The 7,006-nt window shown below is 33.9% G+C and overlaps 1 pseudogene; it reads left to right on the forward strand.

The window, feature by feature from the left end:
• The first annotated feature begins 6,680 nt into the window (after positions 1 to 6,680).
• LOC128654932 (uncharacterized) lies at positions 6,681 to 6,799 on the forward strand (annotated as a pseudogene).
• The last annotated feature ends 207 nt before the right edge of the window (positions 6,800 to 7,006 follow it).

Below are 7,006 nucleotides of genomic sequence, written 5' to 3' on the forward strand. Positions count from 1 at the left end.
TATAGCAAATTAGGCACCACTGAAAAAAAGTCTGGATACCCAAGTACCAGTGAAACTGATGAGATGCTGTGTGGTCTCCAAGTACTGGAGGAATGTGCAACATGGATACTCTCTAGTACACATTGACACAGAACTTGTGCAAAGAGTAAAATGATTCATCCATTTATACCAACTAATCTTGTAAATACTTTTGCTAGTAAAAGAGAAAAAAGATGTTGTCACAAGAATGGCATATACACATAGTGCTTTTGAATTAAGTGCCTATTTGGAGATACACAAAGTTTCTTTGTGTGCTCCTGATTGGCTGGGATGTTGTCTCTGATTATCCACAGGACCTCTTAACATAAATTTTAAAAAACTACAGAAAGGGGAACAAATCTGAGTTAAGCAAATGCCAAATCAAACAGTAAGTGTTGCACACAGGTTTGTTATGGTTTTTATAGGATGTTGCTTAAATTCTATTGGTGTAATGTGAGCTTGTTGTAGTAACCAAACATTTGCCATATTATTCTGACTAGAAAAAAAAATGTGCTCCTTAGTTCTAGAAGGTGGTTTCTCTTTCAGTTGCTTTCTAATGTACGTGACACTTTTCATACATTTATAAAGCCACATAAAGCAGAATGATCTCATGGGACACATTCTACCAATAAGGAAAGAAAACATCTGACAAAATTAAGGAAATGGCTTTTTTTACCAACAGTTCAAGAAACTCTTCTCATCCCTCACACGCCAGTAGCTGTATTGCCTCAACTTCATCTCTTAGTGTACACACATTGATGAATAAGATGTACCATCACAAGTGAGTGTAAAAAAATACAATGAGGTTTAAGAAGTGCAGGTTGTATTTCTGTCCTGTGTGTCACAAAGCTACCCATTCGACTTAACTAATTAATTAATTAATTACGGACAGTGCTTGGTATGGGCATTTAGGATGTGTCCTTGAAGTAAAATGTTTATATAATGGCACCTTTATTACCAATATTAAAGGGACACTGTACCCAAAATTTTTCTTTCGTGATTCAGATTGAGCATGAAATTTTAAGCAACTTTCTAATTTACTCCTATTATCAAATTTTCTTCATTCTCTTGGTATCTTTATTTGAAATGCAAGAATGTAAGTGTAGATGCCGGCCCATTTTTGGTGAACAACCTGGGTTGTCCTTGCTGATTGGTGGATAAATCCATCCACCAATAAAAAAGTGCTGTCCAGAGTACTGAAACCAAAAAAAAAGCTTAGATGCCTTCTTTTTCAAATAATGATAGCAAGAGAACGAAGAAAAATTGATAATAGGAGTAAATTAGAAAGTTGCTTAAAATTGCATGCTCTTTCTGAATTACAAAAGAAAAAATTTGGGTACAGTGTCCCTTTAAGTGCTATTTAAAATCAGGAGTTGACGCTAACATATATGAAAGGCTTGTGAAATGTGTGCATCCTCTATTCAAATCATATATTACAGCAAAAGTAGTGCACATATCTCCTGCTTCCATAGATAAGTTTATTATTGCAGTAAACAACAGGGATTTCAATTTTGTTAAACTTCAGGGTACCTTATTGTCTGGAACAGTAAATTAAAAAAAACTTGCAGAAGTGTCTTGGCCATGCAAATCTGTTTCTACAAAATTTTCCATCTGCTTATTTTCTATTTCAGCAATAGAAGAAATAGAGCTTCTACAAAGTTTTATGGCACTGATTCTTTATCAGCAATTGCAAATCAGTTCCAAAAAAACACTGCTTAAAAAAAATCAAAATATTTAAATTACCAAAATAAATACAGTATTGTATATTTCTTTAAAAAAAATGAAAATTTGAAATAGGAAAATTCAAATACAGTAAATGATTCCACTGTGTCCTGGATTCCAATCCATCAAACTTTCCATGCAAAACATTATATGGTAGTTTGGATGATGCCAGGAGACGTGCTGCAGAATGCCATTCTTAACTCATTTCTTTACTTAGTAAGGTTTTATGAAACTAATAAGGTATACCAAAGCGCCAACTATACGAAGGCTGGGTCTGGACCTAATGCAATATTATCAAACGATTACAATAAACAATTTATTGAGTACACAAATAAGTTAAAAACATGGATCCATGTATAAACAATCAAATTTATACAACAATAATAGCTAAATGAATAGTTAAAACAAATAGTTATGTAACGGATATAGCATTTAAAATTGTGCAAACATTGCTCTTAAAAATATTCATAAAAAATTCCAAATTTAGTATAAGGCTCACAACAGAAATTCAACTTTGTGTTTACCATATAAACATACAGATTTGTACAGCAATAATAGCTAAATGAATAGTTAAAACAAATAGTTAAATAGCAGATATGGCATTTAAAATTGTGCAAACAATGCTCTCAAAAAATATTCCTAAAAAATTCCAAATTAAGTATAAGGCTCACAACAGAAATTCAACTTTGTGTTTACCACATACACATAATAGGTGAAATATATTAGTCAGTTATATAATATTATCTAAACAATAATGTTCTCGATTCTATGCAATACTAAATATTGCCAATATTGACTAATGTGTAGGGCTCTGAGTAAGACCTTTAACTGTGTGTTTACCACATACGCATTGTCAAGTAAAAAATATTGTGACAGCAATAAGCCAATGTAAAGAATGTGTATCAAAAAAGTTGTGTGCAAAAATTAGTGTACAAAAGATATTAACTGTCAAAAAATAGGTTGATCTTCAAAAAACGTGAATTAAGAACAAAGATTGTGAAAAAGGAAAAACCAAAAATTTACAAAAACATTGTGGTGTGTTCCAATAGTAACTTATATAAATGTAAATAATAGTCCAAAAATAGTCCAACAGTGAAAACTTAATAGAAAAAATAATCCAACAATAAATTATAATAAGTAGTGTGTCTCTTTAAGAAAAAACAATAATCCTTAAAGTGTTGTGAATCCTAACAGCAATAGTTATGGTGATTTTCCAAGTGTTTTATAATGAATAGCAGTGTCAGTACTTGCTAGCCTTTTCCAACCCAAAATTCTATCTTCTTGGCAAATATTTTGTTATAAAAATAAAATAAAAAAATAGGTTGATCTTCAAAAAACGTGAATTAAGAACAAAGATTGTGAAAAATGAAAAACCAAAAATTTACAAAAACATTGTGGTGTGTTCCAATAATAAGACCCCAACAGAAAGAATGGGATATGGGTTTAATGAAGCTGAAAACTTAAAGGTAGATGATAATTACAAGCACACAGAGCTAAGGCCGAAATCAACTTTTTATCCTACAACTCACAAAGGGACGGCAATCGAGACATTTGAAACAGTAGTGTGCAGAGAAATACGTGATATAAGCTCTAAAAAACTGAAGAATAAGAAACAGAATCTATCAGATAAACAGTTGGAAACCATTAAGAATTTGGAACAAAACCAGAACCTCACTATAAAATCTGCCGATAAAGGAGGAGGAATCGTAGTTATGAATAGAGATGACTATGAAGCAGAGAACAGACGTATCCTAAGTGACAACAACACCTATTATAAATTATCAAAAAATCCAGTGGACACATTTAAAGAAGAACTGGTAACACTGCTGAAGAGGGCCAAGGAAGAAGGAATTATTGAATGACAAAGAATACAACTATTTGAATGTACATCATCCAATAACTCCAGTGTTATATCACCTTCCAAAGATCCATAAATCCCTCCAAAATCCACCAGGAAGGCCAATAATTTCCGGGATAGGTTCATTAAGTAGCAACCCATCGGAATATGTGGATAAACATCTGCAAAAACACGTGAGGCAACTCCCCTCCTTCTTGAGAGATTCGACTCAGATACTTAATCTCCTGGAAGAGCTGACATGGGAAAAGGATTATATCCTGGCGACTTGTGACATGACAGCATTGTACACGAGCATCCCGCATGAAGAGGGACTGGAAGCAGTGAAATTCTACCTCGAAAAAGATCCGGAAATTCCATCTGAACAGATTGAATTCATTTTGGATAGTATTAATTATATTCTAAATCACAACTACTTCTGCCATGATGGCAAATTCTACCGACAAATTTGTGGGACTGCGATGGGGACCAGGTTCGCGCCGAGCTACGCCAATCTGTATATGGGCAAATGGGAGGAAATATTTTGGGACTCCTGCCCAGCCGGCGCGGACCTGGTCCTCTATCGTCGATACATAGATGATATAATCATAGTTTGGAAAGGGTCACAGGCAGACTTGGAATACACCTTTGAAGTGATGAATAAAAATACGGCCAATCTAAAATTCACATATGAATGGAGTCACACGACTCTCACATTCTTGGATCTGAACATAGAAGTGAAAGGAGGGAAATTAGAAACATCCACCCATTTTAAAAAGGTGGACAGTAAGAATTATGTCCACAAAACAAGCTGCCATCACAATACATGGAAGAATAATATTCCAAAAGGACAGCTTTTACGTATGAGAAAAAATTGTTCTGATCCATCAAAATGGGAAGAACAGGCGCAAATAATAAAACAAAAATTTGTGGAGAGGGGTTATGAAGAAGAGATGTTGGACCAAAGAATTGATGAGGTAAGACAGATAGAAAGAAGAACACTCACAACTATAAGGAGAGGAATAAGGGGAACAAAGATGAAGAAACTCTTAACATCCCTTTAATTACAGAGTATAGTGCAAACAGTAAGATCATAGAAAAGATCTTCCGGAAACACTAGGCACTACTTAAAGACGATGACATACTGGGAGAAAAATTATCTCAGGTACCAAAGTTTGTATATCGAAAAACGAACAACTTAAAGAATAAACTGGCACCAAGCATACAGAAGAAAAATCCTCCAGGAATACAAGACGTCTTTGGGAAAAAGGTTAAGGGCTTCTTCCCCTGTCACACTTGCAAAGCATGCAAATGTGGAGTAAAAACGGATGAATTTCACTCCAACAATACCAGAGAAAAATACAAAATTGGAAACCTGATCCATTGCCAAGATAAGGGAGTGGTCTATTTACTCCAATGTCCATGTGGCCTCCAATACATAGGACAGACATCCAGGCCATTGCAAGATAGGATACGTGAGCATATCCTGCAAATTGAAAAACGCAATATGGATACCCCACTGTATAAACATTTCTCTATGAAACATCAAGGGAATATTAATACACTTAAATATATGGGGATTCAAAAAGTAACTAAGAACTGGAGAGGAGGCAATTACGAAAAGAAGTTACTAACGGCAGAATCCAAATGGATATTTTATTTAGACTGCTTATATCCCAGAGGGTTAAACAACAAAGAGGATCTATCTCAACTTTTAAACCTTAACTAAACTAACTATAATGAGATATAAAGGAAAAATCTCAAAAGCAACCCAGAGAAACTATGGGAATATGTTTAATTTTACTAATCCCATGAGAAGTGCCTCTTTTGGCGAAGAACAGTATAATACTGTGTTTGCTTTTATGAATACACGGGTTGTGAAACATGATAGCAAGTATCATAATCAACGATCTTCTAAAAAAACTAAATTCCCCTAACTGTGTATGAATACCTCCTGCTATATCCACCTCTCTCTGCATATATGACAAATTTTAAATGTATACCCATATATGGGCATCTTCTGGTTGCATTATAGCTCTATTCCTAATACTCTACATACCCCTCTATAAACTTTGTGATTTAGATAGATTTTCACAAGGTTAGTACCTAAAACATATTTGATGTTCATATTTAAAGAAGACAGCAATTCAATCATTCATATATATAAACTCAGACATAAAACTCTGGATATATAGTACATAAACAGGAACAAATATAATTATAAATTATAAATTAAAAAGAAAAAGGTTTTGGGTGAACTAAGTTAACCCACAGATGCTTTACACTCGTCACTAGGGTACGCTATATGCCACACACCATTGAGTTTGTAATGATAGGTGTCTATTCTAAATTTGAAAAAAGATTTGAGGATAGTTTCTCTGATAGTTTTTCTATGATTATATAATGCATTAATCAGGGCTAATATCTCTCCAGATAAGACACTACTAGTATAGAGGTCACTTTCCCACTCGATTGGATATTTATGTTAAACAAATAAAGGTTGTTTAATATTTCTACACCACCATCTGGTTCCCATACGTTTCTGTTCCACTTAAAACCTATTGAGGTTTCACCTTGTTTGTATAAAAAAACAAAAAAACAAAAAAAAACATTTCTCTTTATTCTGGATAATAATTCACACCTCAGCACAGACATAGCACTATAGCAAAATCCAGTATATAGAAGACAACAATATAACACCATTAGGAATATTGTAAGGGATATATAATCAGCATAGATTGTGTAATAAGTAAAAGATGAAACTAGCAAGTCCATCCTTTATATTGAATATGTCTTGTTTCCACTTTTTATTCTCTTAGATTAGCAAGCATATGTAAAAATTGGCATCTAGAAATGACATCTAAAAATGACACCTTAACATATACGCTAAAATGGCTTTATTATGACAGATAAGGGAATGTTTTAACAACATTCCAACTACTATCCAATGAAATTGAGCCTATTATACACACCCCTGCCCCATCCAATAGAAACCAAGCCCCTACTGAGATTATACCCAATAGAAACAGCTGAAAAACGGCTTGGAGATGACAGTAAACTCTCTTTCTGATCAGATCATGATGAGAAATAGGGCTAATACAGAAATGTCTACAGCCACACTGCCTTGAATGCACCTGATCCCGTCTGATCTTGGAAGTTAAGCAGGGCCAGGCCTGGTCAGTACCTGGATGGGAGACCGCCTGGGAACACCAGGTGCGGTAGGAATTTTTTTTTTTTTTTAAATAATAGGTATGAAGTCATAACTAAAAAGGCTGGGTTTGTATATATATTTTTCCAAATCTGGAACACTGTATTCTAACATAGGAATTTTTGTATTTTCTCTGAATAAAAATGATCAAATGCAGACAGAGCTTGACAAAATAAGGATACCATCTAAATGTATTATAATGGATTTTTTAATCACAAATTTTT

The sequence above is a fragment of the Bombina bombina genome, chromosome 3 (assembly GCF_027579735.1).
Source record: "Bombina bombina isolate aBomBom1 chromosome 3, aBomBom1.pri, whole genome shotgun sequence".
Taxonomy (NCBI): Eukaryota; Metazoa; Chordata; class Amphibia; order Anura; family Bombinatoridae; genus Bombina; species Bombina bombina.